Genomic DNA, 23,024 nt, shown 5'->3' on the forward strand with positions numbered 1-23,024 from the left:
GCTGTGTGATGTGGGCCAAACCTAACATTCTGCTGTGTTCAGACCTGTCACAGGCGGCTGATGAGGGCCAAACCTAACATTCTGCTGTGTTCAGACCTGTCACAGGCGGCTGATGTGGGCCAAACCTAACATTCTGCTGTGTTCAGACCTGTCACAGACGGCTGATGTGGGCCAAACCTAACATTCTGCTGTGTGATGTGGGCCAAACCTAACATTCTGCTGTGTTCAGACCTGTCACAGGCGGCTGATGTGGGCCAAACCTAACATTCTGCTGTGTTCAGACCTGTCACAGGCGGCTGATGTGGGCCAAACCTAACATTCTGCTGTGTTCAGACCTGTCACAGGCGGCTGATGAGGGCCAAACCTAACATTCTGCTGTGTTCAGACCTGTCACAGGCGGCTGATGAGGGCCAAACCTAACATTCTGCTGTGTTCAGACCTGTCACAGGCGGCTGATGAGGGCCAAACCTAACATTCTGCTGTGTTCAGACCTGTCACAGGCGGCTGATGAGGGCCAAACCTAACATTCTGCTGTGTTCAGACCTGTCACAGGCGGCTGATGTGGGCCAAACCTAACATTCTGCTGTGTTCAGACCTGTCACAGACGGCTGATGTGGGCCAAACCTAACATTCTGCTGTGTGATGTGGGCCAAACCTAACATTCTGCTGTGTTCAGACCTGTCACAGGCGGCTGATGAGGGCCAAACCTAACATTCTGCTGTGTTCAGACCTGTCACAGGCGGCTGATGTGGGCCAAACCTAACATTCTGCTGTGTTCAGACCTGTCACAGGCGGCTGATGAGGGCCAAACCTAACATTCTGCTGTGTTCAGACCTGTCACAGGCGGCTGATGAGGGCCAAACCTAACATTCTGCTGTGTTCAGACCTGTCACAGGCGGCTGATGAGGGCCAAACCTAACATTCTGCTGTGTTCAGACCTGTCACAGGCGGCTGATGAGGGCCAAACCTAACATTCTGCTGTGTTCAGACCTGTCACAGGCGGCTGATGAGGGCCAAACCTAACATTCTGCTGTGTTCAGACCTGTCACAGGCGGCTGTTGAGGGCCAAACCTAACATTCTGCTGTGTTCAGACCTGTCACAGGCGGCTGATGAGGGCCAAACCTAACATTCTGCTGTGTTCAGACCTCTCACAGGCGGCTGATCAGGGGACACATTCCATATTTGATGCAAAAAATAACTTTTTTGTGGATATGCAAATATTATGCATAGTATGTAACAAAAAGTTGTATGGCTATGTGTAAAATTGACTACAACATGTCCCTTTATCACAATTCATTTTTTAGGGGTGGGGCCTAAATCTTGAAAACAGTACAACCCAATGGACAGGATCACATGTTGTCCCATGCCAGGTGTGACATAATGAATGAGTCTTGGCTTTTAGATTCGCATCATATTTCAAATGCAAAACTGAAGGCTGTTGGCTGGAATATTTTGAATCAATCGTAACCACTGGCTGAACCCTACAGAGCAGTGTGTGCCAGGCTGCCATGCCTTTACAGGACGAAAAATAGCATATGCCTATCAGGCTTGGCCCAGCACAATTGGGACAGTCCAGCTTCTACTGCTAAGTTACATCTCTTCCGCAGGGTCCACAAGCAACCACAGACATGTTTCCCCCTCATTGGTCATCATCAGTGAGGTGCATCGTGGGTCTCTAGGCACAGCGATCTGGGTGCCCTCTTTTGACATGGCAGACCTAAAAGCAATAGTCTGGAAGGTTGCCCAGGCCGATGCCAGACATTTTGCTTAATTGAAAAGCTTCTATCCGCAAACCCTCAGTTTTACTCACACCATATGGCATGCTGGTACTTGTAGGCATGACATTATAAACTGTACCTGAATCAAAAATGATGTGCTAACAATACCAGTACCTAAAGAACATGATTTGAGAGCTTCTTTTTTCAACACATCCTGTATAATAAAAGGCCAGATACATGTTTGTCCGATGCAGTCATGCATAGTAGAGACTGCCTGCTTCACCTGTTGTCAATGCTAGAGGGATCCGTTGCCTTAGGAAATATATAGTGGTCCTGGCCTGTGTACACAGTCTTACACACTAGTTTAATATAAAAGGAGTTTTAGCGCAATAGTTTGGAAAGACCTTTCTGACTTTTATCCTCACACAGTAGTTAAATTAAGTACCATTTAGTTGGACAATGGTAACATCAGTTATTTACAATGCAATGAAGATATCTTAGAGCTCAAAGTTCAACGTAGTGGTGAATAAGCATGTAAAATCAAACCCCACTTGAAAATTAATGACACACTACTTCGTTTTCTGAATTTTTCTGTTTATCTGACACTAAGGGGCCGATTCATGGAACAAACGTGCGGCGAAAATCTTCGCGCAAGCAGGCGCAAGCAGGCGCAAGCGGAAAAAAACAGGCGCACGCGCACGCGTGCGATTCATGGAAGTCCCTGCGCGTGTTTACCACGGGATGTGCGCCAAACCCGTGCATGGCGCACACGTCACTGCAACATCCCAAAAGACGTGCGCGATGCGCACAGTGAAAGCGCACAACCTCGGCGCATACACCAGAAAGTGGGCGGAACACGGGGCGTAACGCGCGGAATGAGGAACAACTCGCGAAAACAAGGCCGTAACTGGGGATGTACTGCAGGGAAGCAGACGGAACACCCACACGCACCCGAACCACACGTATTCATGGAATCGAATAGGGCAAAGCCACGCACAGCGAAAGACACGCACAAGCCGATACACGTCCGCCACACGAAGGCAGGCGGTAGCGTCCCTGCGCATTACAAAAGTGGCAACATACAGCAATTGTGCGAGCGGGGCACGTGTATTTCGGGGTTGCGCGGGAAGTTACACACGCGATTGAGCGGGATACGTGTATTCCGGGGTTCGCGGGAAGTCACACACGCGATCTGGCCTGGGGGAGCGTGCTACATGTATTTCAGGGGTTCGCGTGAACTTTCTCACGCGATCGGGCCTGGGGGAGCGGGCTACGTGTATTTCAGGGGTTCGCGTGAACTTTCTCACGCGATCGGGCCTGGGGGAGCGGGCTACGTGTATTTCAGGGGTTCGCGTGAACTTTCTCACGCGATCGGGCCTGGGGGAGCGGGCTACGTGTATTTCAGGGGTTCGCGTGAAGTTCCTCACGCGATCGGGCCTGGGGGATCGGGCTACGTGTATTTCAGGGGTTCGCGTGAACTTTCTCACGCGATCGGGCCTGGGGGAGCGGGCTACGTGTATTTCAGGGGTTCGCGTGAAGTTTCTCGCGCGATCGGGCCTGGGGGAGCGGGCTACGTGTATTTCAGGGGTTCGCGTGAAGTTTCTCGCGCGATCGGGCCTGGGGGAGCGGGCTACGTGTATTTCAGGGGTTCGCGTGAACTTTCTCGCGCGATCGGGCCTGGGGGAGCGGGCTACGTGTATTTCAGGGGTTCGCGTGAAGTTACTCGCGCGATCGGGCCTGGGGGAGCGGGCTACGTGTATTTCAGGGGTTCGCGTGAAGTTTCTCACGCGATCGGGCGTGGGGGAGCGGGGTACGTGTATTTCAGGGGTTCGCGTGAAGTTTCTCACGCGATCGGGCCTGGGGGAGCGGGCTACGTGTATTTCAGGGGTTCGCGTGAACTTTCTCACGCGATCGGGCCTGGGGGAGCGGGGTACGTGTATTTCAGGGGTTCGCGTGAAGTTTCTCACGCGATCGGGCCTGGGGGAGCGGGGTACGTGTATTTCAGGGGTTCGCGTGAAGTTTCTCACGCGATCGGGCCTGGGGGAGCGGACTACGTGTATTTCAGGGGTTCGCGTGAAGTTCCTCACGCGATCGGGCCTGGGGGAGCGGGCTACGTGTATTTCAGGGGTTCGCGTGAACTTTCTCACGCGATCGGGCCTGGGGGAGCGGGCTACGTGTATTTCAGGGGTTCGCGTGAAGTTTCTCACGCGATCGGGCCTGGGGGAGCGGGGTACGTGTATTTCAGGGGTTCGCGTGAAGTTTCTCACGCGATCGGGCCTGGGGGAGCGGGGTACCACTCACCGTCTGCCTTGCGTGTAGAAGAACGCGTAGCCAACACCCGCTGTGAAGTAATAGAGTGTAAACCCCAACGGATGGAAAACACACGCACCGCACGAAAAGCACGTACAGAACATAAATGCACGCGGGATCACCAAGCCCTGCCAGGGCAACGCCCGTGCGCAAAACGTCACAGACGCGCTTACGCTGCAAGGGCCTTTGGTCCAATGAAATCGCGTACGCGTGCTGACGCGCTTACGCGCTAAGGACCTTTCCTCGATTTTCACGCTGACGTGCAGGATTTTCACGTGCCAAATCACTCCGCATCAAGCTGGCCACGCGAAAACACACGGAAGACCACGCTCCTGCCCAGAAGGCCGAATCACTGCCCCCCAGTGCCCCGAGCAGCCTCCCACGTGCCATCTGCTGCTGCCTGCCTGCCTGCCTGCCTGCTGCCACCGTGCCCTGCCATTTGGTGCCTGCACATCAGCCATCTGCAGGGGTCCAGTTGCTGTGTCCACCCCTGCTGGTACAGAAGACTCCCGACTCGAATAACATCGCTCCACAGCCCAGCCCCAGGACCCAGTTGCCCACCCACTCCTGCCCCTGGGGTTGCCATGTCGGGCACATCCACATCTGACCCCAGTGGCAACCCCCGGCCAGAGAGGCAGAGGGGCACCAGCTTCACTGCCACCGAAGTTGGTGTCCTGGTGGAGCAAGTCCTGGGGCAGTATGATGCCCTCTTCGGATCGTCCCGCACCAACAGGGTAGGACTGGAGAGGATCTGGGCTGACTGTGTGGTTGCCATCAACGCGGAGGGGGTGGCAACCCGCACCATCCAGAAGGTCAAGAAGCGCTGGGAGGACTTGAGGTCCAGGACCCTCATGAAGGCCCGGCGCCTTGTGGAGGGGGGCCGGGGCCGCATGAGTACCATCCAGTTGAGGGTCCTGGAACGCGCACACCCAGCGCTCCACGCCCAGGTCCTTGAGAGGGAGACCCGTCTGGAGTTGAGCGGTAAGTGGCCAAGCATTGCTGTGTGAGACAGGGCATGTTGCAGTGTGCTGGTTGTCTGATACTTGCCTGCATGTGTGACATAGGCCATGTACGCATGTATGTGTGCAGGGACATCATGGGAATGCATGTGCGACCTGTAATGTGTGAACCGCACGGTTGTTGCATGTGTTTGAATGCGACATGGGGAGCCCTGTGCAGATTGCACACATGAGAGCATGGCAGTCTCTGTTCCTGGACATGGGTGGGGGCGAGGGATGGGTGCTGATGCCAGATACATATGTGGTATCCATGTGTGTGTGCCTGACCTGCGTGTCTGTGACTTGTGAGTGCCATGGATGCATGACACATGTCTGTGACAATGTACAGATTCACTGATGCAGCCTAGTCATCCTTGTATGCACTGTGATTGGGGTGTACGGGGCCAGATGGATGTGACTGAGGTGAAGTGTGTGCATGTGATAGGCATGACCCATGATGCATGTGAGTCCCATTACATTGTATGATTCGAGAGTCCATTGGACATGCATTGAAATGTCCCTGGCACGCACCATGACTGTCACTGTGTGTGTTTTGCCTGGACTGACACATGTGTTGTGGTGTGACATGATGGAAGTGTACTTTGACAGTGGCACTCATCTGCTATTGCTTCCTGTCTAGGGGACCATTGTACAGTACCCTGATGCTTGTGTTCTATGTCTCCCTCTACGCAGCGGCTAGTGAAGGAAAGGGCGGAGACGGCGCTGTGGAGCAAGGCGGCGGGGATGCCCCCACGGCTGCAGCGGAAGGGGTGGGTGAGCCCCCACAGGGGCCTGCTACGGCGGTAGACGGCGAGGAGCCATCCAGGTTGGTGGTTTCCACAGAGGAGGAGGAGGCCGCCACTGAGGCGCACATGGGGCCTGGTGGGGGCATCCCTGCTGGTGCAAGTGGTGCAGTCCAGGGGCAGGGGCAGGAGGCAGCACAGGTCACCGTGGAGGGGCCTGTGCATGTCGCTGTCCCTGAACCTGTGGGTGCACCACCTTGCACCAGCAGGGATGCCCCGTCCCAGGCCCGTCCGCAGGTAGAGGGGATGTCCATGTCATCTGACTCCCCTCCACCTGCGGACGAGGGGACCCCTGGCCGTGTGGAGAAGGTCCTGATTGGGGTCGCGATGCGCACGGCTGTGATTCGTGATGCCGTGCGTGCTTCCCAGGAGGAGCACGCACGTCATCACGAAGAGCACCGTGCCGACGTGGCCCAATTGGGATCGGCCATGTTCGGGGGTTTCCTGCATGTGTCGGCCAATCTGGCGGGCCTCGCCTCCTCTGTGGAGACTATACGCCAGTCGTTCTCCTTGCCGTCTTCCGGCCCAGATGCCACCAGGGCCCCCTGTGGACCTGCCCTGACCAATGCAGCCAGCTCGGTGGGGATCCCATCCCTGCCACAGTCGGGAGTCAGAGGTCCAGCAGGGGTGGACAACACAGCAACTGGACCCCAGCAGATGGAGGATGTGACGGCATCATCGGGCAGGGCACGTGCACGACGGCGTCGGTGGTTTCCATCATCCTGAATGCCGTCGTGCTGGCAGAGGCAGTGGCGTCGGAGGCAGCAGCAGGCTCGACGTGGGAGGCATCATGGCTCGGGGCCATCAAGATCAGAGGGGCAGGCATCGGCCGGAGGGCAGGAGAACCCTGGGATGGTAGTGTCTTCCGTGTGGGAGCAGTTGGTCCAGCGGATAGGTGCGGAGCGGCAGCGGGCGGAAGAGGAGCGGCTCACCATGGTCAGGGCGGAGTTCTCCATGCGTCGGGCATTGAGGCGGGCTGAGTGCCTCGAGGAAGCTCGCAGGGAGTTTGAGGTGAACATGGGGTTATCCCTGCGAGACCTCGGGGCCAGGACAAAGTCCCGCCTCCAGGACATCGACATGGAGTTCGATGATGCCCTGGCCGGCAATATCACAGAGTGAGCCGCAGGACTTGCCAGCTGCCATTGTATATAGTTATATAGTTAGTGGTAGGTTTCCTTTTAATTATTTTTTTTTTATTTGGTTGCGATTGGACAATGCGCCACTTTTTTGTATATAGTTCAGTTTTTAGTTAGTTGACATAGTTAGGTTTCATTTGGTTGGGCTCATGGACCCGGGATTGTCCTGTAAATAGTTCTTCTATGGATTTTTTGATTTTTTTGATTTTTTTCATGGACATTCATCTTCTTCTTGTTGTTTTGCTTTGTGGTTTTTCTAATTTCATTTCCATTCTAGTTGATTTTCAATACATTTTTATTTTCATCCTTCAATGTGTCGTATCATCTCATTACTTTCATGCATGTCATGTTGGGTGTTTTAACATTCACTTGCAGCCATTGTGTGTGACAGACATGTGTTCATTTGCATTATTTACATTGGGTGTGTAACATGTAATTGCCTTTGATATGTGGGTGGATGTGATAGTTGGTTGGGCCTTTTGGCAGGGGAGGATGGCCATTACGGAGATGATTGGGGATTGTTGGGACCCAGGTGCAGGGGGGCATGGATGGGACATGGGCGAGGGCCTGGTGGAGGGTGCCCCACAGTGCTGGGGGGTGGGGGTGGTGGGGGACATGAGTTGGACATGGGTGGGGGCCTGCTGGCAGGTGCCCCACAGTGCTGGGGGGTGGGGGTGGTGGGGGACATGAGTTGGACATGGGTGGGGGCCTGCTGGCAGGTGCCCCACAGTGCTGGGGGGTGGGGGTGGTGGGGGACATGAGTTGGACATGGGTGGGGGCCTGCTGGCAGGTGCCCCACAGTGCTGGGGGGTGGGGGTGGTGGGGGACATGAGTTGGACATGGGTGGGGGCCTGCTGGCAGGTGCCCCACAGTGCTGGGGGGTGGGGGTGGTGGGGGACATGAGTTGGACATGGGTGGGGGCCTGCTGGCAGGTGCCCCACAGTGCTGGGGGGTGGGGGTGGTGGGGGACATGAGTTGGACATGGGTGGGGGCCTGCTGGCAGGTGCCCCACAGTGCTGGGGGGTGGGGGTGGTGGGGGACATGAGTTGGTGTTCATTAGTTCAAGGAGACATGTGCCTTTGCTGGGGGGCATGCCCATGTTGGGTGGGCTGCCTGCGGGACATGACCAGGGATGCAGGGTAGTCCCCTGTGGTGTGGGCTGCCTGCAGGGGCCGTGGAGGGTGTACAGGGAACACCTGGGAGGACCCACACTGTCAAATCACATGTAGGACTCCCCGGCACCCCTGAAATACACGTACCCTGCTGAAATCGCGTGTAAAACTTCCCACGCACCCCTGAAATACACGCGCCCAGGCTATTCGCGTGTGGAACTTCCCGCGCACCCCTGAAATACACGTACCCTGCTGAAATCGCGTGTAAAACTTCCCGCGCACCCCTGAAATACACGTACCCTGCTGAAATCGCGTGTAAAACTTCCCGCGCACCCCTGAAATACACGCGCCCAGGCTATTCGCGTGTGGAACTTCCCGCGCACCCCTGAAATACACGCGCCCAGGCTATTCGCGTGTGGAACTTCCCGCGCACCCCTGAAATACACATACCCTGCTGAAATCGCGTGTAAAACTTCCCGCGCACCCATGAAATACACGCGCCCAGGCTATTCGCGTGTGGAACTTCCCGCGCACCCCTGAAATACACGTACCCTGCTGAAATCGCGTGTAAAACTTCCCGCGCACCCCTGAAATACACACGCCCAGGCTATTCGCGTGTGGAACTTCCCGCGCACCCCTGAAATACACGTACCCTGCTGAAATCGCGTGTAAAACTTCCCGCGCACCCATGAAATACACGCGCCCAGGCTATTCGCGTGTGGAACTTCACGCGCACCCCTGAAATACACGTACCCTGCTGAAATCGCGTGTAAAACTTCCCGCGCACCCCTGAAATACACGCGCCCAGGCTATTCGCGTGTGGAACTTCCCACGCACCCCTGAAATACACGTACCCTGCTGAAATCGCGTGTAAAACTTCCCGCGCACCCCTGAAATACACGCGCCCAGGCTATTCGCGTGTGGAACTTCTCACGCACCCCTGGCATACACGTAGCCCGCTCCCCCAGGCCCGATTGCGTGAGAAACTTCACGCGAACCCCTGAAATACACGTAGCCCGCTCCCCCAGGCCCGATCGCGTGAGTAACTTCACCCGAACCCCTGAAATACACGTAGCCCGCTCCCCCAGGCCCGATCGCGTGGAAAAGTTCACGCGAACCCCTGAAATACACGTAGCCCGCTCCCCCAGGCCCGATCGGGTGAAAAAGTTCACGCGAACCCCTGAAATACACGTAGCCCGCTCCCCCAGGCCCGATCGCGTGGAAAAGTTCCCGCGAACCCCTGAAATACACGTAGCCCGCTCCCCCAGGCCCGATCGCGTGAAAAAGTTCACGCGAACCCCTGAAATACACGTAGCCCGCTCCCCCAGGCCCGATCGCGTGAAAAAGTTCACGCGAACCCCTGAAATACACGTAGCCCCCTCCCGCAGGCCCGATCGCGTGAAAAAGTTCACGCGAACCCCTGAAATACACGTAGCCCGCTCCCCTAGGCCGATCGCGTGAGAAACTTCACGCGAACCCCTGAAATACACGTAGCACGCTCCCCCAGGCCCGATCGCGTGAGAAACTTCACGTGAACCCCTGAAATACACGTAGCCCGCTTGCCGTGCTGGTACAGGGTTAGCGCAGCCCTTTGCGCTGGATTGGGGATTTTGATGGCTTTTCCCTGCGCAGAAGGCGTTCTTGGGGGCGTAACTGGCGCTGCTGCAAGGTCGCTGCGCCACTGTGCGCCACGGCTGGTTTTGGTGGATGGAATCCATGAATACGCTGTGCGCGGAAATGGGTTTTGGCGCACGCGGCTGGCGCAGGGATTCGCACGCGCACACTGTGCGCCAGCCGCGTGCGCCACTTGTGCGCTGATTTCTATGAATTACCCCCTAAAACTTACCCAAAATGCATTTATGCATGAACAGACGTCTCTAGAGGGTTCATCAGAAAACACAGTGGCTTTCCCTAGGAAGAGACACTGGTTCTCAGCGACACTGCCTTACCACTACTGGGTTTTCCTTTTACAAACATTTTATATTTGGTGCTCAAGTCTAAATTATTTAATTATAATTAACCAAGGCTTCCACTCCCAGAATGCAATTGTTTGTTAAATGATAGCAAAGGACTGGACAAGTTCTATGTTGGTGACATGGAGTCGTCTGGTCCCACTGCACCACACACAATGGCAGTTTTGCAGGTAATTGAACAAAATCACATTTATTATCGCGGGAAAATAACCAGCCACTAAGTTATGTCCTGAGGCCAACCATAGGGCCATAAATTGGGGAAGTGTGTTTTTCCCAAGTGATAATGACCCCTCCCAATGCTTATTAAGACTATCAGCACTTAGTGGTAATAGCAATACATGTTTCGGAGTTTTTGTGGTGAAATAAAAACGTTGATTTAATTAAGCAACAAATCACGACGTGGGTGGCAGTACCGGGCCCGGTAATGCCCCGTGCCAGTTAGAAGCCCGGGGAACCAAGGGCTTTAACTTTAGCCCGGGTCATTGCCTGCCCCAGTAATGCCCATGCCCAGAGGTGTTAATTGTTATTAGTGTCCCGACACATTGTACTGGGATACTAATAGTGTTTTTTTTAAAGTTGAGAAACAACATGCTTACTGTTTCTCAACGTAAAAAAACCTACAAAACAAGATGGCCGTGAGGGATGAGGGAGAAAAGAACTTACATGTAGTCCCTCCTCAATTTCCATGGCGGCAATTGCTGCATCAGGGATGAGCCAGAAACACTGTTCCCAGCACCAGCGAGGGACAATGGAGCGTCAGGTAAGTGGGGCGGGGTGGGGGAGAGTTAAATATGTCAAAAAGGGGTGTGTGGGTTGGTGGGAAGGCGATGCGGGGGAGCACTGGGTGCATTTACCTCGACCATGGCAGGAGAAGAGGCCAGCCTCCAGCTAAAAGGAGGCTTGGAGCGGGATTTTACCTTGTCGTAAAACCCCTATTCTGAGCCTCCTGATTGCCTGGGCGGCCAAAACCACAACTCTGCCTTGTACTTATAGTGAGTAAAGTAAATAGGCAAATTGAGTTAGTAAATTAAATGTGTTTTTATGTTGTGCTGTATTTAAATAAGGTTGTCTTCACAAGTTAACCATTTCAATTGCAAACTTTGTAATTCTGGAGTGAGTTCAACATAAGCATTCATTAGGTTGCATGCAAAAGTAAAATATTTCTACATAAGAATGTTAAAGCATTTTCCCATCTTTTAGCTTCCTCTTTATTGTGTCAAATAGGATGTTGCAACAAAAAAAGCTGCTTTTGTAGAGGAAGTATCTTCTTGAGTATTTTCTTCAATAGCAGTAATAACTGACTGCACTCTGAACATTCTGAATGGCTGGCTGAGGGGAGGTCAATAACAATCTCTGTGTGCTAATTAAGCAATAAACTCCGATGGGCGGGTAAGTTAGACGCCCAAGCAAAGAGAGGGTTTTAACTTTAGCCTGGGGCATTACCTGCCTTGGTAACGCCCCTGCACATAGGGGTTTATTGCTATTAGTATCCCATCACGTTGCATTGGGATACTAATGGGGTTTTCTTAAGTTGAGAAACAACGTATTTGCCATTTCTCAACTTAAAAGAAAAACTACAAAACAAGATGGCCGGCATGGATGAGGGAGAAGGGAACTACACGTAGTCCCTTCTCCCTTTCCATGCAGGACATTGCTGCGTCTGGGATGTGCCAGAAACACCAAGTGTTCCCGGCACCGGCAAAGGACAAAGGAGCGCCAGGTAAGTTGGGCGGGGTGTTAAATATATAGAAAAGGGGAAGCAAAGGGGCACACTTACCTCGTCACGGTGGGGGAAGATGGCGGCCTGCCTCTCCGGGTAGGCTCGGAACAGAGGTTTTACCATTTGGTAAAACTCCTGTTCCAAGCCTCCTGATTGGCTGGGATGTCGCAAACAGCCCACCACCATGTACTAATAGTTATTAATGTCAACCTCATTGATCTCTGTTATATGAGATTAATAAAGTGTGTGCCCATCCCACCAGTACTCAACCATTCACCCTAGGATACACTCAGGTCTCGGATGAAAGTGCATAAATCCTATCTTGTATCTTATACAATTGTTGTTTTATAATGAGCTTAATGCCTTAATTCCTTGTTTCCACCCTATGGTTTGAAGCAGCAGGCGTTGTATGGGTTGGGTGGATCCCTCATGAGGGTGGTTGTTGTATAGTTGATCTATGTTTATCTCTGCAAGTTGAATAGCCAGATTTGTTGTTCTTTCATGAAAGTTAAGTGGTCTTTCGCCGTTCTTATTTCCTTCGGGATCGAATTTCAGAATTGGGCTATCAGATAGGACAAGGATGTTCCTCTGAATTTTCTTTTCTCGTAGTGTCTTGTTTCTCTTTGGTGGTCAGTGCTAGATCTTATGTTCTTCTCAGTTGGTATCGGTTTATTTTTGCTTGGATGAATTTGGCTCCTGGTCCGTATAATGATTTATGGGCAATGTGAAGGGCCTTGAAGTTGATGTGTTCCTTTACTGGTAGCCAGTTTAGAATTCTTAGGGCCGGTGTGATGTGTTCTCTTCTATTTAGTCTCAGGAGTAGTGTTGCTGGAGTATTTTGGATGCATTGTAGTTTATTGGTGAAGGGTTTGGGCATTCGTAGGTAGAGACTATTTGCATAGTCTATCCGAGACAATACCAAGGAGATGATTGCAAGGGTTCTGTGTGTGAAATTAAGGTACATTTGGATCCTTCTTATGAATTGGAGGAGGTAGACCTTTTTTTGCTATTGCGTTGACTTGTGGTTCCAAGGTAAGACCATTGTCCATGAGGATTCCAAGATATTTTATCACTATTGACATCTCCAGTTGTGTTCACATGCTCGGGGGCCAGGTGAAGGATGTCTGTGTTGCACTGTCTTTTTGTGGGGCGATCATTATTTGTGTTTTGGTTGGGTTTCGTTTGAGGTTGGTGTTTGTCATCCAGGTCTTTATGTCGGTGAGGCATTTATTGAGGATTTTGTCATGGTTGTTAGTTAGCTTGAAGATGAGTTGGGTGTCATCTCTGTAGTTGCAGGCCGTCAGTCCATGGGTTTGAATGGGCTTTATTAGGGTTGTCATATAAATGTTGAAGAAAAGTGGGCAGAGGCTTGATCCATGTGTTCGACGTCAGCTGATTTTTTTTGTGTTTGATTTAAATGGTGGAATGTGGGTTCTTTCAGTTTGGTAAGTGAGGAAAGATTTCAGCCATATTAGTTCAGAGCTTTGAATACTGGATTTCTCCAGCCTCTTGATTAGAATTGTGTGTTTGACCATATCGAAGGCAGCTGATATGTCCAGTAGTATTAGGGGCGATTGGGTGTTGTTGTCCGCATTAATTTATCGGCCATTCCATATGAAGAGGAGTACTAATTCTGTTCTGCTAATTTCCCTGAAGCCAACCCGTGGTTGGTCATGTATTCTGTCACTTTTTACATGATTTAGTAGTTCTTTTTATATGTGGTTTTCCAAGATTTTCATTGGGAACGGTAGGTTTGATATGGGTCTGTAGTTAGTAGGGTCATCTGTATTTCCCATCTCATCTTTTAGGAGAGGTTTGATGTATTCTGATTTGAATAACTTTGGTACTGTTCCTGTCTTTAGGGATACATTAATTATTAGTCGGATGTAGAGGGCTAGTGCTTTGTGGGTGAGTAGCTTTTGTTAGATGTCTGGTGGGCATCGGTCGCTGGGAGATTTGGCTATGTTGGTAACTTTTAATAGTTTTTCGAAGATTTCCTCACTTATCGATGCAAATTCATTGAGTGTTGTGTTGATTGCTGGGGTGCTGCTTCCTGGGACGTTCTTGTTTGTTGTCCTGCGAGATGTGTTGATGGCCTGTTGTATTGCTTATATTTTTGCACTTAGGTGGGCCCTGATGCTGTTGCATAGGGTTTGCGAGGGTACAATGCTGTTGGTGCATGAAGTTGGGTTTTTTATTTCCTTGATAATTCAAAACATTTTTTTTGTGTGGATTTATTACCAATTGGATTCTCGGGGTACAGTATGCTTTCTTGGATTTCAGGACTCTTGATATGTATAGCTGCATTTTTTGTTGGTAGTTGATTTTGTCCCTCTGGTTATAGTGCTTCCTCATCGATTTTCTAGTTTGTGAACCATCTTGCAGTGACTTTTTTTGGTGTGGGTTTGAAGGATTTTAAGGGTGTTAGTTGGTCTAACGCACCTGTGATCCAAGTGTGAAGATTCTCTTCAAAAGTGTCTGGTGTTATTTCGTTTAGGTGGGAAGTGTCTGGTTTGGTAATTTCTAATAGTTGTGTTAAAGTTTCATGGTTAAGTCTTTTCTAGTTTCTTTTGTTTGTCGCCGGGAGTGTTGTGTTTGTGGGCATAGTGCGGCTCGGGATTTCAATGGTGAAAGGATCATATGATGGGCCCTTCATACGATTGGTACTGGTAGGGCAGCCGTTGACCATTCATCCCTGCATCTAGTGTATGTCCTGCTCTGTGAGTGGGTCCTTTCACTATTTGTTTGAGATGAAGCGTTTCCAGTATGGCATTGAGAGAGTTTGTTGTAGTTTAATTTTCTCTTTCGAACCAGATGTTGAAGTCTTCCAGAACATTTATTTTATCGTGATTTGTGGAAAGGTTAGATATAGCATCGGTGAGTTTTGCAGTGAAGTTATGGTTATAGATGAGCAGTCTGTATATCAGAAGAAGGAAGAGTAAGCTGTATTGGTCGTGGAGCTTTCGGTTGACTAGGAGTGATTTGCAGTCTTCAATTACAGGGCTCAAGTCGAGGGTACACACGGGGGGACGGAGTCCACCCACTTTTTTCAGAGGGTGGACTCTGTCCCCCCAGCTAAAATGAGAAACATTGAATCTCCTCTTTGAATTTGTGAATTAAAGCGGACGTCACAGATCAAACCGTGTACTTCTCAGCTTTGCAAGCTGGGCACTTTACCACTGCACCACATAACCTGATGAAAAATAACAAACAACTAAAGGTGAAATGTCCCATTTTGGAACTGCAAGTTCCTGAGAAAACATTTGCATTGGTTCTTGGAGTTTAAAACATGCACACCTTTTATCGTTTTCAAAAACACTATTAGAAGAACATATCCTCTCTAGGTTTTGTGTGTGTTGATTTTATGAAAGGCAAATGCCATTCGTCCTGTGCAATTTAGGTAGTTATACAAAGCCAATTTAATCAAATGTGCATATTTTTCCTTGATACGCTAATTTCTGGTGACGTCACATCCGATTGCATTTGTTGATGGGTCGGACTTGACCCCTGACTTCTATATCTGTTTAGGGTAGTGATGAGGAGCTGATGTGAGTTTTGTGTGCTAAAGGGATTCCTCCTCCTCTTCCAGGTTCTCTGTTAGATTGCAATAGTGTGTAGTTGTCCGGTAAGGCTTCATGGGCTACTACTTTGTAGTTGCCTGAGAGCCATGTTTCTGTGAAGAATAGAGCGTTTGTGCTGCCTTCTCTTAGGATGTTGTAAATTTATCTTTTGTGCTTTACCATAGATCGTACGTTGAGTAGACTGCAGTGTAGTGTGTGCGACTTGGCTTGTTTTTTGTTAGGTGTTATTTCTGTTGTGTTGCTGGGGGCTGGGGGTTTGTCAGTCCTTTGGCTCTCTGTTGGGCTGGCCTGTTTTTTTCCTATTGTGCAGGTGTGTCCTCTGTCCTATCGTTGAGGAGTTCCATTAGGTTGTACCAGATCATTGTAGTTAGATGCTTGGTTGTCAGGGTGGTTCTTTTTCCAATCTCGGTTTATATACGGGGTGTAGGTAGCTGCATTACCACTTTCTCTTCTACACATCACAGTTCTTATTATACGAGAGTAAGCCATGTCAAGGAAACTGGCAATCCTTTAAACTGAACAAAAGAGAACATTGTGAAGCCCATCCCCCTATCCTGGGTATGAAGCAAATGCCCAGTGTGTCCCTTTCCTCTGACTCAGACGTAGTGCTGGAGAGTGCTGGAGGCTATCTAGCTAACTTTACCTTTTTTTTTTGCTGTTTATGCTTATTGTATTATTGTTGTTCTGTGAAGCGATTTGGCTTTGAAATCCTTGCAAAGTCACTTCCCTAAACCACTTTCGTCTCTATTTATCCTTTGTCAAGGTGGCTGATGTCCTGGTGCCCTGGCACTCCCTCACACATTCTGAGACATCCCCTCCTGTATGCAGTCCCCCCACTTGTATATATCATGGGACAAGAGGGTGCAATTTAGGGGAGATGTAGCTGTTAATTTCTGCAAGACATAGACCTCAGGCTGTGTTAGTTAGGGCTATTAGGAGGTGCTTAAGCGCCACCTAAAAGTCAAAACTATTACATTCATGTACTGGTAGGAGGGAGATGACATGTACCCACCCATTGACTCCCCGTGGCCATGCTAATACGCATGACCATTCCCACCGACCACATGTCCCTTTCCTACCCAAAACAAATTCTCCTGGGATCTCTTTGTGCTAGTTCTAATGAAGCAGTATGTTAAACCTTCGACTGCAAGTGTATTTTCTAAGCAATCTGCTGTGAGTTAATGGCTTAATTGAAGCTCTAAATGGCCACTGGTGTAATATATATGTCTTTACCAAGTGTGCCTCCAGCCACTTAATTTACATCTATTGCATTCAGTGAAGTCTTGTTAAAAATAAGCAATGACAAAGCCAACCGTTTTGGCTTGAGGTGCCAGGAGAAGTGTGGTAACCATTTTCAACTCCGGATTTGGATCACCATAGACCTCCGATGAGAGAGTTGGTGGCCTGACTTCATCCCTCCTTGAGAAGCAGCATAAGACACCCTGTAAATGTGGCCCAGCATTTCCACGGTAGTCGCAGGACAAGCTGGTGCAGCAGCTCTGCAGGTCTTTGCTAGCCACACTGGAAGCAGATGCAACAGCTCTGGCGTCGACTTTGGCCAGTCGAGGTGGATGCAGTTTTCAGTCTCCAGTCACCAGGCTCGCCTGAGATGACCTGCATCACTGAGTGGTGATGGATATTCCTAGGCACGACCCCCTCACTTTCTGTTCTATTATTTTGAAAAGAGGGCACTGTTTCTTTAACCTGTGGTATGCGTGTAATGCCATTTCAGTCATCAAAAGAGCCACACTTGTAGGGTGTGGGATTAGATGACGTGGACAACTCACTTTGTCTTAATATAGGAGTAGAAAAAACACAGGCTCATGTTTACACATCAACAAAATACACTAGCCTTGAAAAGGACCCCAGAGGTCGAAACACGTGTCAGCTGACCACAAAAGACTACATGTCTGCTTTATAATAATAAAAAACAAGTGGTTTTCACCCAATCAATTGTGTGGATAGTCATCCTTCCTAAAGAAGCGCAAGGCATCTTATTGCTCATGGTCACACTGGCCTCGCATTTGAGTCAGCTCTTGAGTAGTCATTCCTTTGCGCACCCTGCTCTGCATGGTCTCTAGCTTGACCGCAACATTTTATTTATTTGCATTTTTAAAGCATTCACACAGCCCGGGGGCGTCGAGGCGCTCTTACAGAATTGTTTGTTGTTGTCTTAGATGCATATTTATAACGTGCTTAAATACCCAAAGGTTTCTAAGCGTGGACCCATGGATCGAACCTGTGTTGCTTCGTGTCGTCTTGCTTCCAAGGCGAGCACATTGCCACTAAGCTATCCTCCCGGGACATTGTCGATATGCTTACAAATGGATATACTACAGGGGCTTCAGGGCTTCCTTGGTTAGTTGCAATTTGGGGCAGCCACAGCACTGATCAGAATTGTTTGTTGGCTAACAGAGGATTAAGCCTAGCAACAGTAAACCTATGGTGCAGAGCCCCTCTCTAACACTGCAAGCTCAGTTGTGTGTTTTAAATCTTTCAAGGTATTACTCGTGGTGACTATGTCCAACTCTTTCTTAAGTCGCCTAGATAGTTCAATCAAGCGAGGGGCCAGAGGGTTAACCCCTCAGTCATGGCTGTGTCCCCCACATTCAGAGGGAATATGCGACGGATACTTCTATTGGGGGACACAGGAAGGGCACACCTCTTTGGCTGTACTCGTGGTTAGATGCGCGTTTGTGCTGCTTATGGGGGGTGAATATGTGGCTTTATGCATGGGTTCATGTACAGACACAAGCTGCACTCCTGAACATCATGTGTCTGCCCACAAAATCTGCATACACTTTGTGCCAATTTCAGCCTAATGTATGTTTGAAAACTTGGGTTCAAAATTTAAGTGTGCACTTATATTTGAAATTATGTGAGCAGATTTTGCAGACGTTCTAGGCAGGGGGCCCAGAGAGATAAGGACACCCCTAGAGTATATTTATTGATATCCCCAATGAACCCCACCCCTGTTTTGTTGGACTTCTAAGCACTCATGTTCACTTTGACACTTTGTGTGAGTTTTCTATAACTATGGCCCTGGAAAAGTATGAGAGGGCCGCGTGAGATTTCGGAAGACGCCATCTCAAGGCCCAACTCCAAATACAATGAACTGTATTTCTGGAGGCACGTCTTTTTTCTGTTCCCACTACATTCCTAGAGAAGGGTGACCTTTCACCTGCTATTGGAGTAGAGGGCTGGGCAGTTGCTGTTCTGCAACTGGTGTTGTATTTCTGTGCTGCTGAGGAAACCCAGTCCCTTTTGACTCTGCTGTAGGTGAGAGGATTGTTTGTGTTAGTCTTGTGTGATGCATATTTGGCCGCATGCATGGCTGAAAGTACAAACACAAGATGTACTCCTAGCCACGGTGTGTCTGCACACACAATATGCAAAAGCGTAGCGCCGATGTTGCACTGGGCACCTCTGTGCAAACAGTCACAAGTGTGCCTTGATGCCTTCGGGCCATAGTTCGCACTTCATAAATCATAAATAAATAAATAAATAGTAATACTTTCTAATGACAGATTCTTATTAGAATGGAGAGGTATGGCCTGGTTTCTGTAGAGTGCACACCAGTCAGGCTTCTGTTTGGCCAATGTTAGCCATTTTTCTTCAATTTCCCATAGGATTATCTACTGTGAGGTATTTGATCCTTTCCTTATCCATATTTCAGGGACACACCCACTCTGTGTCACATGATGGCTTGGTATGACAGATGCATCTTAGTACATCTTAGATGTATTCTTACTTGATGGTTCTTATAATGAGATCTGCATTTGCGTAAGAAAAATTGACTTTAAGGGTTTCAGAATGATGAATGTCTCACATTCTGCAATACACTGATCACCAAAGCACTGTGGCATTTATTCTCCCGTCGCTACTCCGGCACCCTATACATAGTCTCTTTCTGTACCTCCCAGACATGTCCACCCTTTTTTGGTTTTTAGGTTTAAGAATCAGGCCTGTTTTTCCATAACTTGAGATTCCTTTTCAGGATTTCTAGGAAAGAATAAAAAAAACTCCAGTCTAGGCCGAAGTTATGAATTGTCCTTATGGAATAGGAGATGATGATCTTTGGATGTTTGCGATGTTGTTCTCCTAGGGTGGGTTTCATGAGTCCCTGCTCCCCGCGTCCCTTAGGCCCCCGATCATCCTCAGATAACTGTCTCATATGTGAAATGCTAATGTGCCTACAGAGCTTAATTTGTGGGTGTGTTTGCCAGGGCTCAGCCCTGGGACTTATTTCTGAGCCCCGGCACTTATTGTGTCTGACTCGGATTGATTATGAAGTAATGATAGACAGAGCATCCATCAACTGCAGTGAGCAGGTGCAAGCTGTAGTTTAACCCAAAATGTGTCAACACTGTGGGGACCAGCTGTGGGTGGTGGCAGCAATGGTGGGGAAATGACCACCCGCAGTGTCACAAGTGTGCTAGAAAGTTTTTAGGCCCTGGCACCTAATTTCTTTCAAATTAAGCAGTGTAGTGCCTACCAGCTGGATAGGGAGTGTGATTCTTTTTCATGATTTCTTCGCCATTGCTGCTTTATGTGAAAGCCACTCCTATTTTCGGACAGCCATTCTCCAGCACGGAGTGGCTGGATGATCCCTGTAACATCCTTGTTGCTCTCCTTACATGCATGCTGATCTTTCCTTTGACTTCAAAGATGGTGGTGCCAGTTGTGGCTGCTTCCCCAATGGCATTGGTGCCCCTGGTGACAGTCCTCTCGTGTCGAGGTAAGCGCAAGCCTTTGATGAGTGACACTGATCCTCTGTTGGTTGTGAATCGCTTGCTAAATGCCATGTCTGGATTGTTCCTTAGCAGGATCTCCCTGATTACAAACACATTTGTTTTACTTTTTTAGGTTTAGGCCTTCTTTCCAAGTGAGCTGTAAGCACCTGTTTACATGCAGGTTCAGTTACCTCCGTTTGCAGGATAGGTTCCCTGCTTCATGTAAATTACTCTCTTCTCTGCCCTCTTTGTTGTATGAACAAATAGTTTTGAGGAATGCATGCTTCAAGAGGAAAGTACTGTCTATTCTTGATTTACTGTATGCAAATGTTCTCCACGCCTAGAGATAACGTGGCTTTAAACACATACAGAATGCCACCTTTACAACAGTGGTGGTTGCTGTTTTAGGTTGTATGCAGTTAGCCAGTACTTGCAGCCACAGTGCTAGTTTGGCGGTAGTTTGGAGGTAAGTCTGCTGAAATGCTGCCACACGGATCTACCGGTATTGTCACTTGGTCCCGGTGATTTACAGCAGTATTACAGGTGGTGGTAAGTCCCCATTTTTTGTATCGATAGGACTCCATGGGGATTTCGGCGGTATTACCATCAGCAGTAGGCCTGCCAATTTTGCAGTTTTTTGGCATTTTGCTGCATGAAAATCATTCACATTACCACCAAAGTTATAGTAGGACTGTGACGAATTGACTTCTGTACTGCAGGAGTAAAAGGATGAGCAGAGGCTAAAATGCCCACTCAGCCCTCACACTTCTACAAACCAAGAGCCATCACAATAATAAAGGTAAAACAGGCACAGTCAAGAGATATGCCTCCTTCACCTTTTGTGGTAAAGGGAAGGCAGTACTCTTAAGAGGGGCGTGAATGTAGTTCAGTAGCAACATAAACAGTGAAGTATAACAGTCCAAAATAAACAAATGCCCAATCTAGGTTCTATAAAAATATATACACTTGAATAAACACATCACATACAATATTAACTAACTAGGACACTACACAAAAACCACCCCTGAGTAAAGAACAAAGTAAAGAACAAAGTATAAGCAACGATAGTAGATGCAGCACTCTGGGTAATGAATCAGGGGTGAAAGGCAAGCAAAAGCAACAAAAGTGTTCAAAAAGAATATCTACCTGTGAGCAATAAAGGTTAAAAGGGACCTAACCAGTCTCCAGCACCCACAAATGGACCAAGTTGTCAGTAAGCAGTCAATAGTACTTTCTTTGAAGTTCTTGGTGGTTCGGCAGCCCCGAACTAGACTTCTTGGCACTGTGCGAAGACCAGGAGAGAACAAAAGGCATCAATGGATGATCCTGCTGGTTCACATGTGCTGAACGGTTCTTGAAACACGCTCCAAGCAGTTCACTGGCGAAACACCCTTGGGTCTCGGCTGTGTTTGCTCTCAGGGTGCTCTGAATCCCAATTCAGGTGCTCAGGACAAGATGAGTCTGTTTCACATGCTCCCAAACACGGGGGAGGATGGTACATAGCTGCAGGGGTCCTTAAACACAGTGAGGTCCTGGGTACCGCTGTCACTGGCAGAGAGGTAGGTCCTGTTCCAGCAGCAGATCACCCACAATGGTCCCAGGGGATGGCTAGAGAAAAGAGCTGGTTTCTGCTTGGAACACCTGCCTCCACCTCACAACTGGAGGACTTTAGAGAGGACTGATCTCTCAGCAGGGTCCAGTGAAATCTTTTCAAGTGATGATCCAAAGATGCTTCAAGATGATTCCCACGATGATGTGATGGGAGACCCCTACGTTTATAGGCAGAAATGGCCAGGTGATTTGAATAACGCTAGTCTGCTTTAGGGGTCCAATCCCTGCTCTTGAAATGAGTAGACCTTGCCCTTATGATGTCACACCCAAAGTGCGTTGCTCCAGAGCAAGTGGAGAGGACAGAAAAGAAAAAGGGAGGAAGAGCAAATCAAACCGTCAGGTCCCTTTAAAAACTGTGTTGGTCCCTCTCTGGCTCATCCAATCTCCACCCCTCCCCTCTCAATAGGATCAAATGCCTTTAGAAATGCAGCCCCCTGGTGAGAGGCCTGGCTCCCTGTGAATGGGTATGCATCGCTGTTTCTGTTCCCAGGCCAGCGTCCTGTGGAGTGGCTCTCCTGGGGGAACAGGTGCTACTTGCCTTTTACAAAGGAATACAGAGCAGCAATACCCAAAGGCTAGACCTGAGAGTGGACAGGGGTGGCCCTTGTCTGGGAGGAATACACATAATCCTTCCACAGCTGAACTGGGCCTAGGGTTGACAAATGTGTGATATCAATTTAATGTGGCTGGGATACCTCTGAGAGATGCGGGCCACCATTCCCAAAATCAGGTATGGCTCATATTTACAGTGTTATGTGCCACCAAGATATCTTCAGAGTTATGTCGTTTTTGGAACACTGGTGCATATCCCAAATGCAGTCCCTGCGCTGCAGAGACTTGGGCATCACGACAGCTGTCAAGGGGGCACGTGCTATGTGCCACTGGTAGACCAGGCGCTGCGAATCGGAATACTGATGCAACAACGGACAAGTACACACTATGCTGATGGCATGGAGTGTATGAAAGGGGAATCTGATGAGCAGATTTCCCTTTCAGAGATGGATTTACTCACATCATTTCATTATTTTTTAAAAATCAGAAAAGGCCAGGGCTTTCACACCCTTGACAGATGGCAAATCATCACAGTGGCGGTATGGTAATGCGGTGGTACCGCATCACTTTCTTTCCTGCACCACAGTACTCGTAATGAGACCTTTCGTTTTTACATTCTGCAAGTGTCAGGGTGCCGGTGACTCATTTGGTTTCTATTTTCAGTCATTTTGAATTGATGTATAGACCCAGGATCTGCTGCTACTGAACTTCACTGCAAAAACTTTGTCCTGATCTGGATAAACCTCTTGTCTGGGGCGAAGTATATAGGAAACACG

General features: G+C 49.3%; 1 protein-coding gene across 3 annotated transcripts in view; it reads right to left on the bottom strand.

The window, feature by feature from the left end:
* Window positions 1-23,024, bottom strand: part of SLC12A5 (solute carrier family 12 member 5) — a 1,549,598-nt gene that overhangs the window by 398,674 nt on the left and 1,127,900 nt on the right. The gene's annotated exons all lie outside the window — the stretch shown is intronic.

This window comes from Ambystoma mexicanum, chromosome 3p (assembly GCF_040938575.1).
Source record: "Ambystoma mexicanum isolate Mex_15411 chromosome 3p, UKY_AmexF1_1, whole genome shotgun sequence".
In the NCBI taxonomy this organism is placed as follows: Eukaryota; Metazoa; Chordata; class Amphibia; order Caudata; family Ambystomatidae; genus Ambystoma; species Ambystoma mexicanum.